Source organism: Thermobia domestica, chromosome 3, assembly GCF_964235325.1.
Source record: "Thermobia domestica chromosome 3, izTheDome1.hap1.1, whole genome shotgun sequence".
NCBI lineage: Eukaryota > Metazoa > Arthropoda > Insecta > Zygentoma > Lepismatidae > Thermobia > Thermobia domestica.
The window spans coordinates 201,463,307-201,487,711 of record NC_137456.1 but is presented as its reverse complement, the minus strand read 5'-3'; the positions used below and the strand labels follow the sequence as shown (position 1 = coordinate 201,487,711).

Below are 24,405 nucleotides of genomic sequence, written 5' to 3'. Positions count from 1 at the left end.
CTGGCTATGATCTCTATTCTTCAAAAATTCTAAGAATAAAACCTGGACACACTCATTTACTTAAAACAGGAATTATGATGCGCATGCCACAAGGATACTTTGGATAAATCTTTCTAGATCGAGTTCGAGTTTAAAAGAAGATATAGATGTATGTGCAAGTGTTATATAGATAGTGGATATCACGGAGAAGTTATGGTGGTAATTAATAAAAGAACGTCCATAATATTGTCTGTTTGTGAACTATTTGACGATCTTAACATATTAACATATTTATTTGCCATCAACACAACAGGCATAAGCCCAATTATAGTGTTTGTGTATTACATAATACATTTACAATAGTTTTCTTAAACATAGAGTTCATATTGCAGATGTCAATTTCTTTGTGTTTGATACATATTTTGTTGTAAGTAGAACACATTCTCCAAATTGATGATTTCAATAATACGTTGGTCCTTGCTTGTTTGCAATAAAACAGACCAGAGTTATTAGCACGAAATTTAAGTGTCGGGACATGAAAATTTAATGTTGATATGATATCCGTTCAATTAAATTCGTTTTGTACTATTTTATGGAGAAAAATCAAATCTGTCACATTTGGCCTTTGCTCAAGTGTAGGGATACAGAAGTTGTCTATTAATGTTAGATAATTTTCATAATATGGATAGATTCCAATTTTCTTGTACATCAAGTATTTGATAAATTTAGATTGGACCTTTTCCACTTGGTGTCTGTATTGCTGTTGTGATGGGTTCCAAATCACAGCAGCATATTCCAGTTTTGATCGGACATAGGCATAATACATTTTTGTTAGTGTAGTACTATTGTTAAATTCCTTTCCAGTTCTAATTATGAACCCTAACATCTTGAGAGATTCGTTAACTATGTTCTCTACATGGTTATTAAATGTCAGTTTCGTATCAAATATAACTCCAAGATCTTTGACTGAATTTAATCTATTTAGTAAGATCTGATTCATTGAGTAATCAAACTCTATTTGACTTTTGTTTCTGGTAAACGATAAAATGTTACATTTGTTTATGTTTACATTAAGTTTGTTAAGAGAACACCAATTAGCAATATTTTCCATGTCACGTGTAAATCGAGACAGTCACAGATGGTCTTTATCCTACCGTATATTTTGAGGTCATCAGCAAAAAGCAATTTGTTACTTAATAATATATGATCAGGGAGATCGTTAATGAATAAAAGGAACAATAACGGACCTAGATTAGAGCCCTGGGGAATTCCAGAATATGCAATATAATCAGATGATTTATATTCCTTGTAGATAACAGTTTGTTTACGATTATTTAAATATGATGAAAAGAACTTGATCAAGGGAGAAAAGAAATTATATTCGCCTAGCTTATGTAATAATACCTTGTGATTGACTCTGTCAAATGCTTTTTCAAAATCTATATATATTACATCAACCTGACATCCTACATCTAACGAATTTGCTATAAAGTCTGTGATAAGTGCAAGGTTTGTTGTTGTTGATTTGTGTGGGATAAAGCCATGTTGATAAGGTGAGATTACGGGTTGGATGTGGTCAATTATCCGTCGGTATAAGATTTGTTCAAACATCTTTGCAAAAGTAGGTAAAATTGATATAGGCCGGTAGTTATTTATTTCGTGTTTATCATTGGTTTTTGGTATTGGACAAACTATAGATGATTTCCATTTATCCGGAAAAACGCATGTTTTTAAAGCGACATTGAATGCAATCCTTAGCGGATATGTAAACGCATCTATACAACCCTTTATGATATATGGAGGTATTCCATCAGGGCCAACAGCAGTTCTGGGCTTTAATTTTTTGATTGCCATTACTGCTTCAGATTGAGTGATTTCCTGAATGGTAAGTGACTCTAGTTTGTTACTTACATAAGTTAATAAATTGTTCGTAGGAATGTCAGTGAAACCTGTATCTGGCACATATACTGACGAGAAATGCTGTGCAAAAGCATTGGCTATTTCATCATTACGCAATGCTATTTGGAGTTTACGCAATGCTTAGACATTTTAAGCATTCCTTATGATGAAACTATTCTTAAAGATTTCAGCGGATTGTACAGTTAGTTCTAATAAAACATGACCCGTTACCAATCGAAGTAGTTACATAATTTGATAACGAAAGCGAAAGAGGTTCTGGTAGTTTCGTATCATCGAATGGTATCTGAAAACTAAAAGCCGCCAGAATCTATAACTCCTCAAAATAGTCTCTAGATATAAATAGAAGGTCGTTAGGGATCTTATCTTTAAATTCTAAAACAAAAGCTTTTGATAAATGTTGTCTCATTGAAATCCCTATCCAGCATACTCTATCAGCGTAATCTCTTATAAAGTTCTCAGATAAAGTTCGAAACCATGATATATCATCCCAATTACTTTTATCTAGCAGAGAGGAAATATTCTTATACCGAGTGAAATCGCGCACTTGGTGACAAGTTTTTGCAATTTCGCATGGTGTTAAGTATAGACATAAGGTTTTCAAAAAGCACCGAAAACAAGCTTAAACTTACCTCTGTTGGCCTGTTTGCGTACAAACAAAATGGCCCGCGGCAGACTATGTCTCTCTAGATTTAAAGTGCTATAACTTATACAAATTTTTAATTGAGAACTTTGTGACTTAGCAAATGTTTAGGTAACGTATTGGATATTTCATTTTACTACAGTATATTGCAATAGCGGCGCTATCTCTTGAATATGGCTTCCTTAAAACCCAAACTTACGTATTTTCAATCCATTTTCTTTGTATTTAAAGGCAAATAAATTTTTATTACCACATGTAGGCAAAACTACCCTGAAATCAACGTTATTGGACAGTTCAAGAGCTTTCCTACGAGGTATGTGCCATTTTTGTATCTTTAAAATTAACGAGACTAGCCTATTTTTTGTGATCTTAAGTGTACTTTATGACTTTAATAGAGCCAGAAAAATTTAACTGAACCCTGCCTTTATAAGTCCGTGGGTTTTTGCTTGAAGACATTTTGCGTGTAGGGAGAAAATATCTTTATTAGAAGCTATCTAATCATGTGATATCAGGTGTCAAGTCGAAGAATGCAGGAGTGGCTCGGGAGGGAAAGAGGGAACAAAATGGCCGCCGGCGGAATTCGTTTCTCTAGCTTTAAAGTGCAAGTTTTTTTTTTGTTGCAATCTGTCATGATGTTAGGTATAAAGATAATATTTTCAAAAAGCATCGCAAACAAGTTGAGTCTGGCCTCTTTTGGCTTGTTTCCTAAGTTCAAAATGGCTGCCGCGCGAAAACTTTACCTTATGCTTAAGTTCCACTTTAGCCCTTTATTTATTCGATTATTACTTTTTTAAATGTTTTCGATGAGAAGAATGAATCTTTATATATTCTGAGGTCATTTACAAATAACAAATAACATTTCAAGGGCGTATATGTGAGGTAACAAACAGAAAGGTTTTTAAAATAGTATTCATATTTTCTCTTTTGAAGGAGCAGAAGTGATTAGATTGCAATCTAGTGTAAACTAAATGAGTCTTTTTGCACAAAAATTTTCGAAGAGACCCGTGTCTATTTGATAGTATTATGTCTCGTGAAATAAGTCTGGAAGGAAAGCCAGAACTTCTGGTAAGCTAATTTCACTCTGTTACGAAAAACAAAAAATGTTTCATCCCTTAAGTCATCATGTGTTTATTTTCTCTATTTTGTTCATATTTAGTTACTTAATTACTTTCTTAATTAATTCATTCATTAATTGTTCACTGCCATCGCAAGATGATTGGTCCATTGGGCTCACGCCCCTAGTATTTCTAGCTTTATATTAAATGTCGCCTTTGACAATTTGTGTTTCTGTTAATATCAGACTATGTTGGTTCTTTTGGCGATTGTTAGATGGCAGCACCTTACATGCTCTTGTGACATTGGAAGTAATCCAAAAGAATGTAAGCTGAATACATATGATTTAGTAATTAATAATTCTGTAGTAGATGAAGTGTGATAATCAGAGGGTTAAAATTAAGTCACTCTGTTAATGTGGTTATAACAAATACAGGTGTAAGCAGTTGATTTGATTATATCTACTTACCCATTTGTTAATAAACTCACATCACTTATTACTCATCACTACAATTCTGCAAAACCATAATGTCTATTTCTATTTGACTTAGAAAAGGCGTTTGATAAAGTCTGGCACAACTGGCTAATATACAAACTTCTTTAGTTTCGGCTCCCCATGTGCTACATCCGCCTAATTTACAATTTCATTACCAACCGTCTCGTTTATTATCCATTCATGACTGTTTATCCCATCCGATCCTTCTACTTACTGGAGTGACACAAGGGTTTGCATTATCTCCTTTACTCTACCTCTTATACGTCGCTGACATGCCCAAACTACCTGATAACGTTTATCTTTATCAATATGCCGATGAAACTGTATCCAACAGATCAATACCGTAGTCCAGCTTGCTATCGATCGATTCAGTACCTGGTGTAATCACTGGAGACTTATTAACGCAACAAAACCACAGGCCATGGTCTTCTTACCTCCACGACGATCTTCCAGAGTTCGCAGAAACGCACACGTCGCTTATCTCTCCATGTTGATCAAGTGCCCCTTCAGGCCATAAATACAGTAACGTATCTGGGAATTACCTTTGATCGCCATCTTACTTGGGCGCAAGATCTGAAAACAGTCACTACTAAAGCTTATAATCACATCAATCTTTTGAAACCTCTTACTGGTATTACATGGGGTGTCAAGCCACACACAATTCTCAACACCTACAAAGTTTTCATCAGACCTGTTTTGACATATGGTTTCCGACCTCAGTACTATCATAAACTTTTCATCTTAGAACGCCACGCTTTCTGTCCAGCTTGTCGCATTAAGGTCTCTAGCCTTACAAAGGAACTTTACCGCCATATTACTTTTCCAATTCTGAAATTTCATCTTGCAAAACTGCGGCTAACATACATCTCCAAACGCTTTCAAACTCGCCACCCATTAGTCCAAGATACAATGCATTATTTAGCAGTTCATCCCACACCTTATACCTACTATTATCCACCACTTTATCTACTGTTTACGTTATATCACTTCACGCTACAACTACCAGACCCAACTTTGCAATCCATATCAGAATATGTTGTTCACGACCATCTTCTTCTCATCCATTCTTTACTTTCCGCACAGTAGTTACCTTTGTTTATTAACTTGGGCTTCCCATGTTCTCATCAGTGCCTAGAGCAGCCCTTAGGCTGAAGATTAAGTTCATCTGTGTTACTAACATCACCTAAAGTGTTGTATTCTGTATATCTCTTTGCCTCATCTTTCACGCCCATTGAAATATTTTTCAATGTCTTGTATTACAGAGGTTGTTCAGCCTACGTTTGGCCGTTTTCGTTCCTTTCCCGTCCCGGGCAGAATGGACTCACACGACCTAGCTCGTGGCGTCCTGCAATGTTGTCCAGTAGCTTCCTGGGAACGGAGTTGTTTTTCCGCGCGGACGACAATAACGCACAAAACAAGATCATTGTTGTGAGTTTTGTATTAAATTTGTTTCCAAGTGTGTTGGTTTCCTCTCTGTGACCAAAATGCCGCCCAAACTAAACCGGTTTTGTTAAGGCTATCTTGCGGCTCTTTATGCCGCCCACTTTAGTGTTTCTGTCATTAGAAAACAGTGCAAGAAGAATGGTTGTAACATCAGTTCAAGTGGAATAAAAAATGTTATTAAAACGTAGAAAGGCAACGAAGCTCCACCATTTGGATTACCAACGAAGTTGCCTAGGAAGCGGGAATGCACCAAGGCCACCTCCACCATGCAGAGAAAATTTCGCAAAATGGCAATGCAAGAAAATCTGCCAACACCAAGATGTATGGCTAAAAGTTTCGACGTTTCTTTGGGGACTGTGAGCCGGACGTTACATCATCAACTCAAGCTGGAAAAAGTCATGAAAGCTCGCGGCCACCATCTCACGGATGCCCACCAAAAGGAACGAAAGTGTAACGCCCGGAAGCTGTACGAACGGCATCTGGCAAAGCAAAGGTGGATGTACGTCGTAACGCTCGATGAAGCATGGATTTACCTTTCCGACTGAGGCAAAACGAGAGCCATCATGTACCGAGAGAAAGACGCCAAGAACTTCAGAAGGTGTGTTCGTGTCTGGAAAGAATCCTTCCCAAAGGGGTTCATGGTCGTTACTTTCTACTGTTACCGAGGTAAACTGAAGATGCGTAGGGTGGCGAAGAACTGCAAAATAAATTCGCAGTATTTTCAGGAGCAGATCATGCGGCCGATCTAAGAGCATGAGATTCCAACAATGTACGGAAATGACGCCAATCTGGTGCGCATTCACATGGACAAGGCCTCACCACCTACCTCACGATCGTCCCTCGCATTCTACAGGGAGATGGAGGAGGCAAGTGGTAAACAGGTGATGTACCTTTCAATGATGTACCTGTTAAATCTCCAGATGCAAGTCCTGTGGACTATTGTGGATTTGGATTGCTGAAGCGAGCTTTGAGAAAACGGCTTGTGACAACTGTGGAAGGACTTTGGAAAGCTGTGCAAAGTTAATGGGACAAGATTCCCCTCCCAGGTCTTCAGAGAAGCCTATTAGAGTGGAAATTACGCTGTCGGGCTATTGTTTGGAACCAAGGGAAACACATCAAGCACTTACGAACCTGGCACCATGGATTCTTCCAAATTTGTAGTTAAGTCGAAAGTGGCCGAATGTAGACTGAACAACCTCTGTATTATTCCTATTCTTATATTTCACGCACATTTTCAAATGCACGTTTTCATGGATTTCTAATCATCATGTTATTTTGAATATTTGTTTTTTCACCTCACCAAATGTTAAGGATCAAAGTTCCTGTCCGTGTTTTCGCCCCTTATGAGAAATTTGCTAACCCGCGCTTTGCTGTTGCTTGTAGAAGTTCAATGTTGGTAGATATGTATAGAACTTCAGTATCTCTGTTAATTTTTGTCTCTCTATCTTGCCTTTTACGCTTATGACACTTGCTCAAATTTTTAGTATAGCTCTAAAAAAGTGTTCGTACCTTTTTCATGGAAACTACTGAAGGGATTCTTTCAATTTTTATACCACGCACGAAGAATTTTAATAATGTGATTTTTTATATTCACAAAAGTGTAATTAAGAGAACTGAAGGAACTATGTCATAATTCTAGTTCAGTAAATAGAGGTGTAAATAAGTAAGATTTGTGCAAAATTTGGCTAATTTATCGTTAGTAGTTTGTGAGAAAATGGTACATGTATGTCCAAGAATGCAATTTTGAGAAATTGAAAGTTTAAAACTTACAATGGATTTTTATCAATAATGCGGATCACAACATTCAGAAAGCACAATAACTATATTTTTCGTGTTCGGCTGTGTCTTCTTTATCCTTTCTACACCTTTTGTTCATTCTTGATTCCTTGGTAAGCTTCAGTATTACCAACTCCGATGTTGTTATTCGCTTACTGTCCAAGTATCGTAGTAGTTTGGAGGTATATTCACCGCTTGAAATTCTCATCTTTTCCAGAACACTACAAAGTAAAAAATGGTTGTGTTAATTCAACTCAATTTTAACACAAGGCAGTGCTTCCAGCGTGACTACCACTATGCGGTGCTAGTTCAACACATACCCCGCGGTGTTGGAGTTCAACACAGAGGGGTGTTACGTCTTTAACACACAACCGGTGTCGAGCCGTGCCGTAAGCGTTAATGAACCACAAAATTACTCCCTCAAAATATGTTAAATCGCCTATATGAGTAATGCGTTTATATTATCCTGAGTCTAAAAAACACTTTAAAAAGATATTTCAGTGGTGGGGGCAGGGCACGAACCACAAACCTTTCGATTACTAGCCGCGTGCACTTCTGACTTTTTTTTAAGACTTTATTCACAAGTGAATTAAAGTTACATTAGGCAGTTACAAAAGTAATTCAGAAACAATGTGCCGGAAAAAACTATATAGAAATGTAAATTGGAATAAATTAAAAGAAAAAAATTTAAAATAAAAAAATAAAAAAATTAAAAATAAAGAAGGAACAATTGACAATTATAAACATTAAACATAAGTGTCATGAAAGTAAGACTACCAAATTATTGCAAAGAGTTTATAGTCATCACATTGGGCTGTTATTCAGGCGAGACAAAACATGTTGATTAAAAGATAGATAACAATTCACAGTTAAGAAAAGTACATACTAGGTTATGAAACTAAAACAAACAAATAATTGGCAAAATGTTTTCGTTTATATTGCACAGGAAGTTTCTCCAAATGGTGTCGCAGATAAGACGAATACACATCGACATGATACGGTCGATGTGTGGTAAGCACATATAGAAGAGTATATGCAGCGAGCCAAATTACACTGTTATTTTTTGCATTAGGGAAATAATGAAAATCAGGATAAATAAGAATATTGTTAGCCGTAACGTAGTGGGGAGATGAGCGACAAATCTTACTTATAAGTAAGCTAAAATGGTGCCAGATATTTTGAATCTCTGTACAAAATTGTAAGCGATGCTCAAGAGTATCTTTGTTATTGCAGTGAAAACACACATTGTGATCCACCATTCCTAAGTTAAAGAGGCGGTCTAGCGCTTCGTATTTGTTGTTGACAATGAAATGCCAGAGCGATTTTTGCTGAGTAGTTAAGAAAGGAGCGTTGATATTTCGCCAAATATAAGGCCAGTGAAGTTGTGGCTCTTTCAATTGAATATGAGGCATGACGAAGTGTTGTGTTTGCACATAACGGCGATAAATTGCTCTAACAGGCATGAGGTCTAAGTTGCTTCGGGCAATCAGCCCATAGGCTATATCAAGAACTGGCTCTCGCAGGTGTGGGAATTTATGGCCCCAAGGAAAAATATTAATAGGTGTTTGAAGGTCGACACAAGCTAAACAAGCAGAGATAACGTTACTAGATACACTGTTCTTATCATTCGTGAACACGTCGATGGTTCGTTTCAATAGTAGTGCCTGACCTTGGAGCAATATGTTTTGAAATCCTATGCCACGTTGTGCCGGAGGTAACACGAGTTGCTCACGTGAAACGCGAAGCACTTTATTATGCCACAGAAAGAACAAAGCTTGACTCGTGAGGAATTTGTATGTTTGTAGGGGGAGAGGAAAAATAGAGCAAACAAACCACAGAAGGCTGAACGTTTTTTGTTTGAGAAAGAAATTTCTACTGATCATGTCCATATTGCGGGGTTTATGTCGTATTAGAAGACCACGTATTTTGTGTTCTATGATATCATAATTGGAAGTAATGGTTTGTTTGATGGTATTGAACCACTCAATACCCAGGATTTTGACGGAATTAACTGCCGTGTAGTACGCACTATATTGATCCTGATATTTTGGATGAATACAGAGGAGCTTTGTTTTTTGTTTATTTAAGCTTGCTCCTGAAATGCTTTGATACGCGTCTATAAGATTCTGAATATTTTCGAGGGTGGAAATACTGTTCACATAGAAGTGTACATCATCTTAGTAACTCGCGACTGAAATAGAGGCGTGGTAAATTTGATGCCATTGAGTTTGGTCTGCGCCGCGTATATTAGAGGTGCGATTGAGAGACTAAATAGAATACTGGACATGGTGTCACCTTGAAGAATTCCAGTACATAAAGGGATAGCGGAGCTTAAACCACCATTAAGTTTCAATTTCGTAATTCTGTTGTGATACACTCCCTGAAGCATGGACAGAAAAATGCCATTAAATCCAAATTTGTGTAGGACTTTAAAGAGATAGTCGTGTGATACCCTATCAAAAGCTTGTGAAAAATCAGTGGATAGAATGGCCACAGGAGTTGGGGCGGCAGTCTCATGATAGGCTATAAAATCTCTTATGTTAGCTAAAGCTTCATAAAGTAACGCATGGTGTCCATGACCGTATTGACAGGAACTAAACAACTCTCCTATATAATGGTTCATGCGAAGCGCTATACATCGTGTTAAGATTTTTAAATCGGCACATAAAAGACTGATCGGGCGGTAATGATCAATAGACGTAGAGTTAGACTTTTTAGGTATTAAAACAGTAATGCCGTAGAGAGAGATTCTCCTAAAGTAAAGTTTTCTCGATATTCATTGAAGAGATCCGTGAGAAAGGGGGCAAGAATATCAATGAAACTAAGATAAAATTCTAAAGGAAGAGAGTCAATTCCAGTAGATTTGCCACGTTTTCCTAATCTAATGGAGGTCTCAACTTCATCGATGGTAAAGGGACTGTTTAGATACTCTTGAGCAATAACATCTAAGATTGAAGGGATATAGTCCAAAAGAGATTCATCTTCATTATTTACATTAGGTTTTGCATACAATTGTTTATAATACTGAACAAATTGGGGAAGTACCTGCAAACCTTCATAAATCTGGCCATCCGTGCCCCTAATGGATGAAATCAACTTTTGTTTGCCTCTGAGTCGTTCTTTTTGAATTTGTACAATACTAGCCTGTTCCATGTCAGCGGCCGGGGCAATTTTGCTGCGAACAAAAAAACCACGCATTCGTTGGTTATGCAATGACAATAGATGAGCTTTCATTTCTTGTATTTGAGGCCTGACCTGGCGGCCTCGCAATTGTTCTTGCATGTATTCCTTGAGTAGGCGCGAGTAATAGTTATATTGAGTATTATATGCTTGGTTCCTTTGGATACAATATTGCTTACTTATGGATCGAAATCTAGGTTTAACTCGCTTATCCCAAAAATACATAAGTTTGCCCTGATAGCGTGATATTAATGGAGACAAGATTCTCCATTCCTCTCGAATTAAATGCTGGTATTCAGGGTCCATAAGTATAGAAGTGTTAAAATACCAAAGAGGACTATTTCTCAAAAATTTTGACACTGGTAGGGTTATTCTCATAACAAGCGCATAATGATCGCTAAAACAGACAGGTTCGAGGGTAACATCTCGTACTTGTGCTACTAGTGAGCGTCCGTAAAAACGGTCCAAGCGACTGGATGATTTTGAAGTATGAAATGAGTGACCTGGGTCAGTGGGTCGAAAGTGACGCCACAAATCAACTAGGTTATATGTGTCTACTATTCGCTGGAGTTCTGGAGAGAAGTTAAAGTTGGGATTCTGGTCAATAGGTTGTAAAACGGAATTAAAATCTCCACCTAAAATACAAGGGTTGGCACCATTAAATAAAGTCTGCGCAAGATCAGTGTTGAAAAAATCCTGTCTCTCTCGCCTTTTGTGAGACCCCGATGGCACGTAAATATTGCATAATTTGATGCGGTCAAGCATTCCAATGGATATTCGTTCATTTGGGTGATCATTAACGGCCTTAAACTTTAGATCATTACGGTAGATGATAGCTGTACCTAGCCCATTCTCCGTAAAACGAGAATAGCATGTATGATGTGAAAGATAACTACACTCTTGAAGTTCTACTGCTTGAGCGAACAACACATCAATGTCTGCTTTGTAGATAAAGTCTCTTAATGCTTCTTGTTTAAAAGGAGAAGTAAATCCATTTAAGTTAATGGGGGCAAAACTAAAACTATACATAAAGATAAACATAAACAAAAATAGAGTGATGCGAAATGTTAAACACTGCATAAATGGCTGTAATATAGACCACACTAGAACGAGGAAAATAATTATAAGTCGTCTCCAACGGGGATACCAGCTTTCAACTTTTTCAAAGTGGCCCGGGTTCGGGCACCTGAAACTTGGGTAACATCGGAAGTACGGCTTCCTTTAGAATTTTTCGAAACTCCACTAACAGTTGTCTTTAGTTTGGAAAGTTTACGTTTTTCGTATACAGGAGCACTGAGATCAGATTCACTAGCAGAGTCACTGGTAAGGGGTTGTACATTCCTATCGAGAGTGATGCTTGAGTCTGCTCCCAAGTGCACGGCAGATTGATTATCATGGTCCATGGGAGCACTCGGAACAACTTTTATATCCTGAACTGACGATTGGTCACCTACCGTAGCAAGTTGTCCTTCCTGGATAATTTCCTGGGCCTTGGGATCAGAATTAGTTGAGGGTACTGCAGTAGGTTCTGAAGGAGCAAGAACTTCCGGGTCAGTAGAACGAACTCCTTCCATAGGTGGGTCGGGGAGAATGTCTGGATCGAGGGATGTTTCAACTGCTGGAACATCTTGACTTGCAGCACCAAGGCGAGCAGAATTAAGCAGAGGAAATTCCGTGTAGTTATCAGTATGCAAAGCATCTTTTTCGTGTGGAAGATTATGAGGTATACGGAGCGGTGGCGGTTGGAAGCTTCTAACTTGCGGATTAACTTTGAGTTGCGGAACTTTTTTTGCGGGGGCACTCTTGAACAAAATGGTCCTGTGAATTGCACAACGCGCAAGTTTGGATTTGTCCTGAGTAACTACAAAATAGCCTTAAACCACACACTGTAATAAATGAAGGAATATTTTGTTTAACCTTCATCTTAATTAATTTATGTCCAGTAGGGTGACATACACATGGTTCGCAGAATACTGTTCGTCTATGATTGACTGTATTTCACCATAATGAGAAAAAACCCGAGTTAACTGTTGGTTACTAAGTTCCATGGGGCACAAAGATACTTTAACGACTGTAAAGCTGTTGTCAGCAAGATCAATAGGAAGTAAATGTTCCTTGTCACTATCGGTGTATTTGACTTCACCATTAGTTGAAGCGAGAATTCGTTCACACAGCACCTTGTTGACTAGTTTAATATACAGTTGTTTCCTTATGTAGTCCAGTTCGATACTATGGAGTTGATCAATTGTTAATTTGAATGTGTTTCGTATCCATTCATGGATAAAAATTGAAGTAGGCTTTTGACTTACTTGACCAAAATTAATACGTAAGGTATTCTCACGCAAACAACTCATGTTGAATTTTCCGTCGAAACACGACCACAAAAATCACTTCGAAAAGAAAAAAAACAATATATATATATATGGATATGCAGATCCAAAACACTAACACAAACTTAAGTATGTCACTGAGAATTAACACAGTACACAAACTAATTTCGCAACTTGTCCTGGGTTACAACGCAAACGGTCAGCGAGCGAGAGACGATGTTACTAGCACGAAGTCTCACGAACGTATGTCCTGAGTCTAAAAAACACTTTAAAAAAATATTTCAGTGGTGGGGGCAGGGCACGAACCACAAACCTTTCGATTACTAGCCGCGTGCACTTCTGACTTGGCCACAGAGGCAATGAAGAAAACATCGCTTATAGAGGGATAAATTGTTGAGGTCTTTTGAATTTGGCTAATCAGAGTGCACCTTTTAAGCCGCGTATATTCTACGATAACCGTTCGGGATATGATAAAATCTGCTCGCTATGTAATTTTATAACAAAAATGACGACTGTCTAATTATTTACTTTATTTTATAGTTCTTCCATATTCACTTTTAAATGATCGGCGACAGTTGCCATTCAATAAAGTTGATGCGTTTGTTGCCTCCAGTACACAATCGCTTAGAAAAAGAAGCAACAAATACATTAAATGTGGGAGATGAAATTTTGCGTATGCCTGGATTTGTTTAAGTATTTCTTTCTACTGTGTTGGCTGTAGCTTCAATTCATAAGCCTTTATAATTAGATGACCAACATATTTGGCAATCACGCAGAAACCAACACCGAAGATTCTACACTTGTGTTAATTTAACACACAGGTTGTGTGCCATTTGAACTACCGGTATTTGACACACAACTCCAAATGGAGAGTGAGTTGTTCTAACCACTTGTTTGTGTTGTATTTTAACACAATCGTGTTAACACATAGGTATGTCGTTGAAATAACACAACGATTTTTTACAGTGTAGTATTTGCTTCATGGCCATTATTAAAACACAGAATAGCGTCATACACTGCAATTTGTACAATTTCAGAACACGCAAATGTAATTTTTGGGCATTGTTGCCATATCAGTACATTGAAACTTTCATTGGGGTCATGATAAAATCTGCTCGGCTATGTCTATTCAAATGCAAACATTTTTGCAAAAGAACTGGAGCCGCAAGAGCTCTGTAGATAGATCCGATAGCATCGATCATTGCAGCAGACAATGAATGCTTATACTCATATACTAGGGATTTTCTCCTTTGGGACAAAGCATATGCGTTTGTTTCTCGGCAGTTGAATATTTATGGAAAACAGTAGTCTACACTGCTTTCTCCATGTGCTGAAGGTTCCCAGATTTCTTTCCCATAATGTACCTGTAAGCTATCAATTTCTGTGGCACTTAATTTACTAACACAGACTAATAAAGAACTGTGAACGCAGAATAGTAAATAACAGTAAACAAAATGATGAGTGTATTATTTTCGGAACGATAAAGCAAAATATATTTACTACATCTTTACAGAGGAGTAGGATGATCAAACCGTAGATCAAAAAATCTGGAATGAACGTCAAAATTGACAACACATATATAGAAGCCTGAAAATAAAACGGAAGTACACAATAATTTGCATTTCTTGAAGGGAACTTGATGTTGTACGAACATGAAACTTTCCATAATGAAACTTCAAAGACCCTAGATTCTGGAAATGATACTTTTCAAAAATCGGAAATTTTGAGCCCAAACACGAACATCACCCCTTAAGTCACTTTCTGATTTTGACAATTTGAAGTTAATAAATATTTATGAAACACTTAGCCCAACAACAGTAACCTTAGCCTATCCTATCATTGCATTTCATTCCTAACAGAGGGCATAACCTTCTTAAAGGTGGCTAGCCCTTCTGGCTAGCATGTAAAAAATGTTAATTGAACGATCATTGTGTTTGATCTAGTTGTAGTTACGGTGCGATTATTTAAACGCAGAGAATTTAGTATAGCGGTAGTCTTCATGGATGTTCCAAATCCATAGATAGGCCTATCCGGAAAGAAACTGATTGGGAGCTATGCTGTTTGTGTCAACAACAGTCCAGTGAACATTTGCGGTGTCCGTACAATAAGAAGTGTTATATTGCGTATGAATCGTTAGAAAAGGATTTGAACAAGTTGATTGAAAGTAAAATTCCCTTACCTTTAACTATCAGCGTGAAATGTTTGGACGATGGTTACGAGATTGCCAACACATTGCTAAAAAATAAGACAAAGTATCATAATAAGTGTTGGTCGCAATGCCGCCCCTACTTTCTTGACAGAGAACATAAAAAGAGACAAGTAGAAGCGTCTGAAGAATTCGTTTGTAGTCCCAAGAAAACTGGCTCAAGTTTTAATGCAACTCTTGATCGAGGGAAACCAGATTGTGTAGTTTGCGCGAAATATGAAGTTGATGAACGTATTTACCGGGCCAAAAGTGGAAACTGTGGAGAAAACATTCTAAAGTGGGCAACTGAATCTATGAACTGGGTGGTGCATGCACGACTTAACATAGCAGTCAATGCTGCAGTCGCGGAAGCTGCAGATATTCATTACCATATCTCATGCTATACTTAACTAAAGAATGCAGCCCATGGTGCAGACTATAAGTTCTCTAATGTAACAGGAATCCCAGCATGCCAGTAGCCATATGACCCTTTAGTGATTGCTCAGCTTGTATTTAATAGCATTCGTGCAGTATGACCATTCTCCTTACAAGTATGTCTTAGTGAGCCTGTTGCCACACCACTTTTAACAGTACTATTTGTTTTACTAGAAGGATCAAGCTCAATAGCAGAAACCGACAATAAGGTCGCTAACGCTAAAGTGAGGGTAGCTTGTACTATATCTCAATTGATATGCAGCAATGCAAGCAAAGAATCCTGCACAGCGGTCACTCTCTATGAATAAAAGGAGAGGCAAACTCAGTTTCATTTATATGTAGGATTGAAGCTTCACGTCAGTGATAGGCCGAAGGGGACTGTTTACAATTTCCATGCTTTAGGTACTTCACTTTCGTATGATCGTGTCATGGATACAAGAAAGCTTTCGCACGAGCTGTTTCAAAACGGTAAATTGATGATGGAATCGTTGTGCCTACCAATAATAAACGGGGAGTGTTTACAGCATGTGCAGTGGATAACATTGATGAGTCTGGACCATATGAATTCCATGGAACTGCTATAACATTGACGAGTCATCTTACTCGTGATAACTTAGAAGAAAATCCTCCTCCACTCGATTTTAATCTTCGCGAAGATGCTACTATCCAGCTTTCTCTAGAGTACGTCATTGTTCCCCATGTCGATGAATTTGCTGGTGATATCACATTTTCACCAAGTACTACCATGGAAGGAAGTGTATCTTACCTGATGATGTGCAGAAGACTGTCTGGAGTTGCATCGCTTGGGCATGTTTACAAGGTCTTAGTTGAAAACAATGGAAAACTACAAGAAATTCCAGAGACTTATTCAAGTTACTTTTCCTTCAATCAAGATTCAGAAGATATTTTCCCGAAAGCAACGGTTGGAGTGTTCCCTACATTCTATGAAAAAGCACCTCAGTGGCCATGAAAAAGCATGCCATGCTCATAGCAAAGAAAGCAATAGAGTTTGTAAATCCAGGACAAATTCCAGTTATTGTAGGTGATGCCCACTATATGCCCAACAAAAGAAATGGAAGTACCTCGATGAGATTGGAGAATCGAAGATGGTGATCCTCATGGGTTTCCTTGCTATTGAGATGATATCGCAAGAATGCGGAGAAAAGATGTTGGCCGGATCTGGTTGGGATAGGTTGTTCTCATAAGCAAAGATTTTTGCTCCTGGAATTGCAGAGTCACTGCTTAGTGGCAAACATGTCAAACATACCAGACACGCCTACCATCATACCCTTGCTTTCCTTCACGTGCTCAGGAATAATCAATATCGGTTAGAATGCAATGGTCCCCACGAATCCATGGAGATGTGGGAAAAGAGACTGATTGCTACTGCTCCAACTGTTATTTACTGAGAGAAAGTTAGGAAATATCTATTAATAAACTGTCGGCTTATCCGTAGTCAGCGAACGGGTGATTGGCCACTAACTCTGAGGGCCTGTAGAGACCTTTGTCCATGGGTTTTTTTGCGTTTGGTCACACAAATTACGCTCGTTGGACACCAGTGTTTTAAAGAGACGTGTCACGTTTACCAACAGAACATCCAAGCATCCATTAAGCTTCCATGAAGGGAAAGTTTGTAGTACAACGCAGTGAAAAAATTTTCTCTCATGGCCCTTGATCAAAGCCAAGAGCATAGCATCCAATTCCTTAAACAAGACAATGGAGCTAAGGGCCTATACGGCCAGAAAGAAGAGAAGGATGTGACAGAAATATCAAAACCTGAAGTTCTGCGAGTTGTATAAGAATTTGAAAATGCAAGTCTATCTCCATCAACCGAGGAAGGTCATATAGAGCATCCGGAGTCATCTTAGCATCCGGAGTCATCATACGTATATACTTAGCTGTTGTATGTATATACGTATGTACAGTTATCCTGTATCACATAGTGTCTGATGAAGCCAAAGAGTTAGTTGGCGAAACTGTAACACGTGTTGAATTTTAACGAAAATGTATAGTTTTGCTCAGCAAATAATTAGTGTATATTTAATTAATGGTATAATAATTGTAAATGGTATGTTAATGAATATTGTGAGCAATTTTATAACGCACGGATAGAATAGATGTGAAGCATAAGATAGTTTTCGCGCGGCAGCCATTTTGAACTTAGGAAACAAGCCAAAAGAGGCCAGACTCAACTTGTTTGCGATGCTTTTTGAAAATACTATCTTTATACCTAATATCATGCCAGATTGCAAAAAAACTTGTACTTTAAAACTAGAGAAACGAGTTGAGTTGATTTTAGTTTAGCGTCCCTTGCAGCAGCGAGGCTATATGAGACGTGGACCTACTGATTAACGTGGAATCCGAACCACATGAGCTCCCGCCGGGAACCGAACCCGGGTCTCCCGCGCCAAAGGCGCGTACGCTAACCGCTTAGCCACGAGGGAGCTCAACTAGAGAAACGAATTCCGCCGGCGGCCATTTTGTTCCCCCTTCCCCTCCCGGGCCACTGCTACATTCTTCGACTTGATACCTGATATCACATGATTAGGCAGCTTTTAATAAAGATATTTTCTCCCTACACGCAAAATGTCTTCAAGCAAAAACCCACGAACTTATGAAGGCAGGGTTCAGCTAAATTTTCCTGTCTCTATTAAAGTCATAAAGTATTACACTTAAGGTCACAAAAAAATAGGCTAGTTTCGTTAATTTTAAAGATACAAAAATGGCGCATACCTCGTGGGAAAGCTCTTGAACTATCCAACAACGTTGATTTCAGGGTTGTTTTGCCCACATGTGTAATAAAAATTTATTTGCCTTTAAATACAAAGAAAATGGATTGAAAATACGTAATATTGTGTTGTGAGGACTCCATGTTCAAAAGATGGCGTTGGTATAGCAATATACTGTAGTAAAATGAAATGTCCAATACGTTACCTAAAAACCCACTCAATCAAAAAGTTCTCAATTAAAAATCTGTATAAGTTACAGCACTTTAAATCTAGAGAGATGTAGTCCGCCGGTGGCGATTTTGTTTTTACGAAATCAGGCCAAAGAGGTCAGACTTAGCTTGTTTGCGGTGGGTTTTGAAATCCTCATGTCTACACCTAACCTTATGCGAAATTGCAGAAATTGTCACCAAGTGCGCGATTCCGCGGAATTCCCTCCCCACTATATCAGCAAACTCCCTACTAAAATCTACTGATAAACGTGAACATGAGCTTACTTTTCCCAATCAACATTGCTAACTTTCTTATAAAATGTTCAGATAATTTTCTGTTTGATATAATCCCTCAATCAACTTTATCTGCAAACTCTCTTATGAAATCTTCTGATAGATCATTGCATGTTATAATCACCCAGTTAACTCTATCTGCTAACTTTCTTATGAAATCTTCTAATAAGTCATTTATGTTAAGTCTTCTCAATCTTATCCTTGTATTTACGTATAAAATCTTCTGTAACATTTTCACTAAAACGTATATAAGACCATTGCTCATCTGTTAGTGTATCTAATATTTCATCTGATAAATTCATAATATACTTCTCAATAATATTTTGTATAAGGCGTTCGTTATTTTCCTTAACAGTTCTTTTAAATAAATGATCTAACATATTAACAGCAATGCAAAAATTAATTAAATCAGGATTATCAAAATTAACTATTTCATCTCGACCATTTGGGTCATATTCAGCATCATCTAAATAATAACACACCCGATTGTATACAGGTGTAAGAGATAATACTTGTTTAGCAAGTGACATGTTCGATTACGATTTTCTGTAAAGAATATAATTAATTTCATTTAAAGATTTTCTTTATAATAAATATGAAGAAACATTGTGATTCAATACATAATAACCTTATTCATAAAGATCTTAAATTCATAGCAGGGCTACTAGAAATAACATATTAAAAGAAAAGGAAATGTTAAAAGAAAAAGAGAATGTAGCACTAGAAAGATATACGCTATATTCAAATTGAGATAGTGATAATGAAAAGGAATCTGTACAGGGTCATGATGAAGTAGATTCTTAAGTAAATAGTTTAGAATGTAATTATATATAGCTTTTATATAATGATTTCATAGAAGCCGCTCTATAATAAATAAGACGAGTACTGTTAAGAAAAAATTAAATCAGATCAAAATTTGCAAGGACAAAACGAGAAGATGAGTCTAACGAGGGAACCTATCCAATTGCAACTCTGACTTCGAGTCGAGACTACAGTCGACTCAATACATAATAACCTTATTCATAAAGATCTTAAATTCATAGCAGGGCTACTAGAAATAACATATTAAAAGAAAAGGAAATGTTAAAAGAAAAAGAGAATGTAGCACTAGAAAGATATACGCTATATTCAAATTGAGATAGTGATAATGAAAAGGAATCTGTACAGGGTCATGATGAAGTAGATTCTTAAGTAAATAGTTTAGAATGTAATTATATATAGCTTTTATATAATGATTTCATAGAAGCCGCTCTATAATAAATAAGACGAGTACTGTTAAGAAAAAATTAAATGAGATCAAAATTTGCAAGGACAAAACGAGAAGATGAGTCTAACGAGGGAACCTATCCAATTGCAACTCTGACTTCGAGTCGAGACTACAGTCGTTGGATACCTTGTCCCAAAAGAACATAACACGAAAAGTGATACATCCTCGATCGCAACCGTTGCAGAGATATAAGCGTGAAAAGTTCGAAATTGAGCTCCATACTATACACTACAAAGTCAGCTTCCGGGTCAGATTTTTCGGAAACGGTCAGGTAAGGAAACTCAGCGAATACATATCAAAGTAGTGTTGGGAGCCCACCACCTTTTGAATGAAAAAAATATTGCCCCCGGGGCACTCGCAGGGTCCCAGGCGGGGTCCAACTCAAAATTGGCAAATGGAACCGGGGGTCAAGTAGCATATTGTATGAAAGATATTGTTAAATAAAAGAAGATAGAACAAATCTCAACTCTCTACGATGACCCTGTGCAAACGGGCAACTGGTCAAAATGTCAATACAACCTACATCAGAAAATATATGGCCACTCTTCTAAATCCGTTCAGTTGTGACAATTACAAAACTGAAAAACACGTTTAAAAGTGTTAGGTATTGAAGTTAAACAAATTGTTGCAGAGTCTCTCACAGTGGCCATATATTTTCTGTTAAACCGGTACAAATGCAGCACAAACGAATGGGATGCAAATATTTATAATTTTCAAATGTGGTACTGCTAAGTTCACATACGTGTGAGTTTCTAGTGTGTATCTTAATGGAAAAGAATACCTATGCAAGAAATGCTCAATAAAACATTCAAGATGATAGTGCTAAAGCTTAACCGCTTGCAGAGACGGCCTTTGGGGGTGGCGACTGGGGTATCCGCCCCAGGTCCCGCGATAAGATATTCTCTTGTCACAGTCAGCTCAAATATGCGGGGCCTCAGCAACATTCTAATGTACCGTAGCTTAGAGTTAAGTGAATACTTTGGCCAATAATACGGTGTGGTGGATTTCTTCGGAAACCCGTTTTCATAAACCAGAACTTCTTACTCAATATTTTACGTTTAGGAGCCTTAAATTCCCGAAATCTACACCATTACTATGAAAGCGTTTAGCATGATATTTTTGGTTTTAAAGTACCGTAATAATTACGCCGTTGAGTTTTGGATTATCAATGGGTCAGCAAACAAGGCGACGCTAATACCATGCACGTTATTCTAAATGGCCTTATCTCAACTTTTCTTTGTTGTCGAAATAGAGTGAGAAGTCATGTTGTTTGTTGCTTTTGGGTCAGAAGAGTGGTCCTGTTGCTACGGACACCTCTGAGTCATCGCTTCCAAGAAATAGCTCCTATTGCACGCCTTGTGTAGCACCTCAGTTTGGCTTCGGAATTCGGACCGCGCAGTCGTATGCGTATTATTATGATTAGTGATATTATGATATTATGTGGATACGTAATATTATGATTAGTGCGTGAGTGTCTTCCAATTATTCGTTTACTGGGTAAAGAATAAGTGACCATCATGAGTGGCAGAGACAGAGACAAATTCCGTAAATACGAAAGTGGGGCTGCGAAAGCCAAGAAAAGGAAATATAAAGATTTCATTCAGAAGCAAAAGGGATTTTTGGACAAGTTTGTTGTAGCGGTAAAATAAGCGGATCAACACCAAAAACTTGAGAACACGGATGATGATTTGTATGTGACTGTGAGCGACCGGTGTGATGCGACAGACCAGGTTGTGATACCAAATTTTGCGTCCGACGAAGAAAACAAACTAGCCGTCAACAAAACTGTTTCTACGCCCTGTTGTCCCACAAGTAACAATGAAAACTTGGTGCAATTCTCTGGGGACAACGTTGTTGCAACAGACCCAGAAAGTGACCTCTTCTGTGAAAGCGCGACCATTCCTTTGCATACTTCTGACACTCTTCAAACGACAAGCACACTGTCCGAGGACATATACGATCCAGGTAATTGGAAACATATTAACTGTGAAGTGCGTGACATGTTAGTGGAGAAGGGTCCAATCAGACTAAGTGACTGTGAACACCCAAAGGACGAAGGTAACAGACATTTTTCGAACAATTTCTTTGCACGGAGGATGCCGAACGGAGAAACAGTGGATAGGCGATGGCTAAGTTATTCGAAGATCAGAGACAGAGTATTTTGCTTTTCTTGTAAGTTGTTTGGCACGACAGATACTAGAGGCCAGTTAGCAAACGAAGGCTGCTGCGACTGGAAGCATCTTGGCTATAAAATTCAGCACCACGAAGTTTCTGTAAATCACGTTAAGTGCATGACAGCGTGGTTGGAATCAGCTCGGAGAATGTCCAATGGTAGCGCAATAGATAACATGATGCTAGAACGAATTAGAAAAGAAAAGCTGCATTGGCGCGCTGTGTCAACAAGAACTCTAGCGATTGTACAGTACCTTACCGAAAACAACAGCGCATTTCGTGGAAGAACGGAGAAAATTTATGCTCCGAACAATGATCAGTTTTTAGGCTTAGTTGAGATGCTGGCCAAATTCGATCCAACAATGCAAGAATTAAGAACGATGAGAACATCTCCGCCGAATTAAGAACGATGAGGCTCACGACCATTATCTCGGGCACAGGATCCAAAACGAGCTTATTGACCTCATGGCGTCAGAAGTAAAGGGGAAAATTATTGATAAAGTGAAACTTGCTAAATATTTTGCCGTCATCCTTGACTGCACGCCTGATGTTGGCCACAAAGAGCAGATGTCCCTAATATTGCGTTTTGTGGACGTATCAGATCCGGAAGTGAAGGTGGTGGAGCACTTCATCGAATTTCTGGATGTGGACAACGCAACAGGAAAGGGGTTTCTGAAGCTCTTCTTGTCACACTGGCGAACCTCGGTCTGGACATCGCCGATTGTCGTGGCCAGGAGTACGACAATGGTGCGAACATGAAGGGAAAACACCAAGGAGTTCAAGCGCACATTCTTCGCAAGAACAGTTGAGAATTTTACACTCCGTGTGGCTGGCATAATTTGAACCTTGTTTTAGGAGACGTGGCTAAATGCAACTCCCAAGCAGTGACGTTTTTTGGTGTCATACAGAGAATATATAAATGCTTTGCTGCCTCGGCTGAAAGGTGGAAAATTTTGGAAGAAACCGTGCCTTTCATGACTACAAAATCACTTTCAGAAACGCGGTGGGAGTGCCGCCTGGAAAGTGTGAAAGCGCTGCGTTATCAGGCGAAAGAAGTCAGGGAGGCACTGTTGACTGTCGCAGACACCGCCAATGATCCGCTAGTAAAAAGTGAAGCCGAATATCTTGCAAATTATGAGCTCGAAAGCTTCGAGTTTATTCTGAGCTTAATCATATGGTATGACATTTTATTTGCCGTGAATGCTGTCAGCAAAACTTTGTAATCAGCTGACATGCAGCTCGATTTGGCAATACAGCAAATAAAAGGCCTTGTTACTTTCTTGAGAAAGTACCGGGAAACCGGATTCTCCGATGCTATGATCGCACCAAGGGAAGTTGGGTCCGAAATGAACGTAGCTCAGAAATTCAAGGAACGAAGAGTCAGATGCAAGAAAAAACAATTCGATTATGAGGGTAACGACGAAGAAACATCTTCGCCGGAGGAGCGCTTCAGAACAGGATATTTCTTATGGATAGTGGATCAAGCACTTACCTCAATGGAAGAAAGATTCGAACAACTGGAAGAGTATGCTTCAATCTTTGGATTTCTATACAACTTGAAGGGTTTGCAGTCATTGAACGACGATTATTTGTTAAAGTGCTGCATGGATTTTGACAACATGTTACAGAAGATTCACGCGATTTGGACGGAATTGACTTGTGCGCAGAATTGAAGATTTTTCGAGAAATGCTTCCTGATAACATCAATGCCGCCCAAGAGTGTCTTCAATACGTTTGGCCCATTCGAGATTCATTTCCCAACATCGTTATTGCATACAGAATTATGTTGACAATTCCTGTGACAGTTTCCAGCGCGTGAAGAAGCTTTTCGAACTTGAAACTTATCAAAAACTATCTACGATCAACAATGTCGCAAAGCAGAATGTGCGGTTTAGCTATTTTGTCCATCGAAAAGGAAGTTGCCTCAACAATGGACTACGAGGACCTTATCTACGATTTTGCACAGCGAAAAGCCAGAAAAGTGGACTTCCGTGTGTGACCGTCAAAGCAGCTGCTTCGTAACTCAGTGATAGTTTCATTATGTGTTCTAGTTTGTTGATCTTGCATGCATGAAAATGTTTCCGAATATCATTAATGTCGTAAGTTATATCGACCCCCATGCCATAGGAACCTCTTACCCCCTCAAAAATTTCACATATGTTTCCTGGCTTCCGGGGGGGGCTTTGCTTACAGAACTCCCCCGCCCAGGACCCCGCATACAACTAAGGCCGCCTCTGCCGCTTGAAATATCAAAAAAATAAATACGTTTGCAAAGAGACGGGGAGAGGGTGATGTCA

General features: G+C 38.4%; 1 protein-coding gene across 1 annotated transcript in view; it reads left to right on the top strand.

Moving 5' to 3' along the window:
• The window catches only part of LOC145681564 (uncharacterized), a 136,605-nt gene that overhangs the window by 32,248 nt on the left and 79,952 nt on the right, over window positions 1-24,405 (top strand). The window lies entirely within an intron of this gene.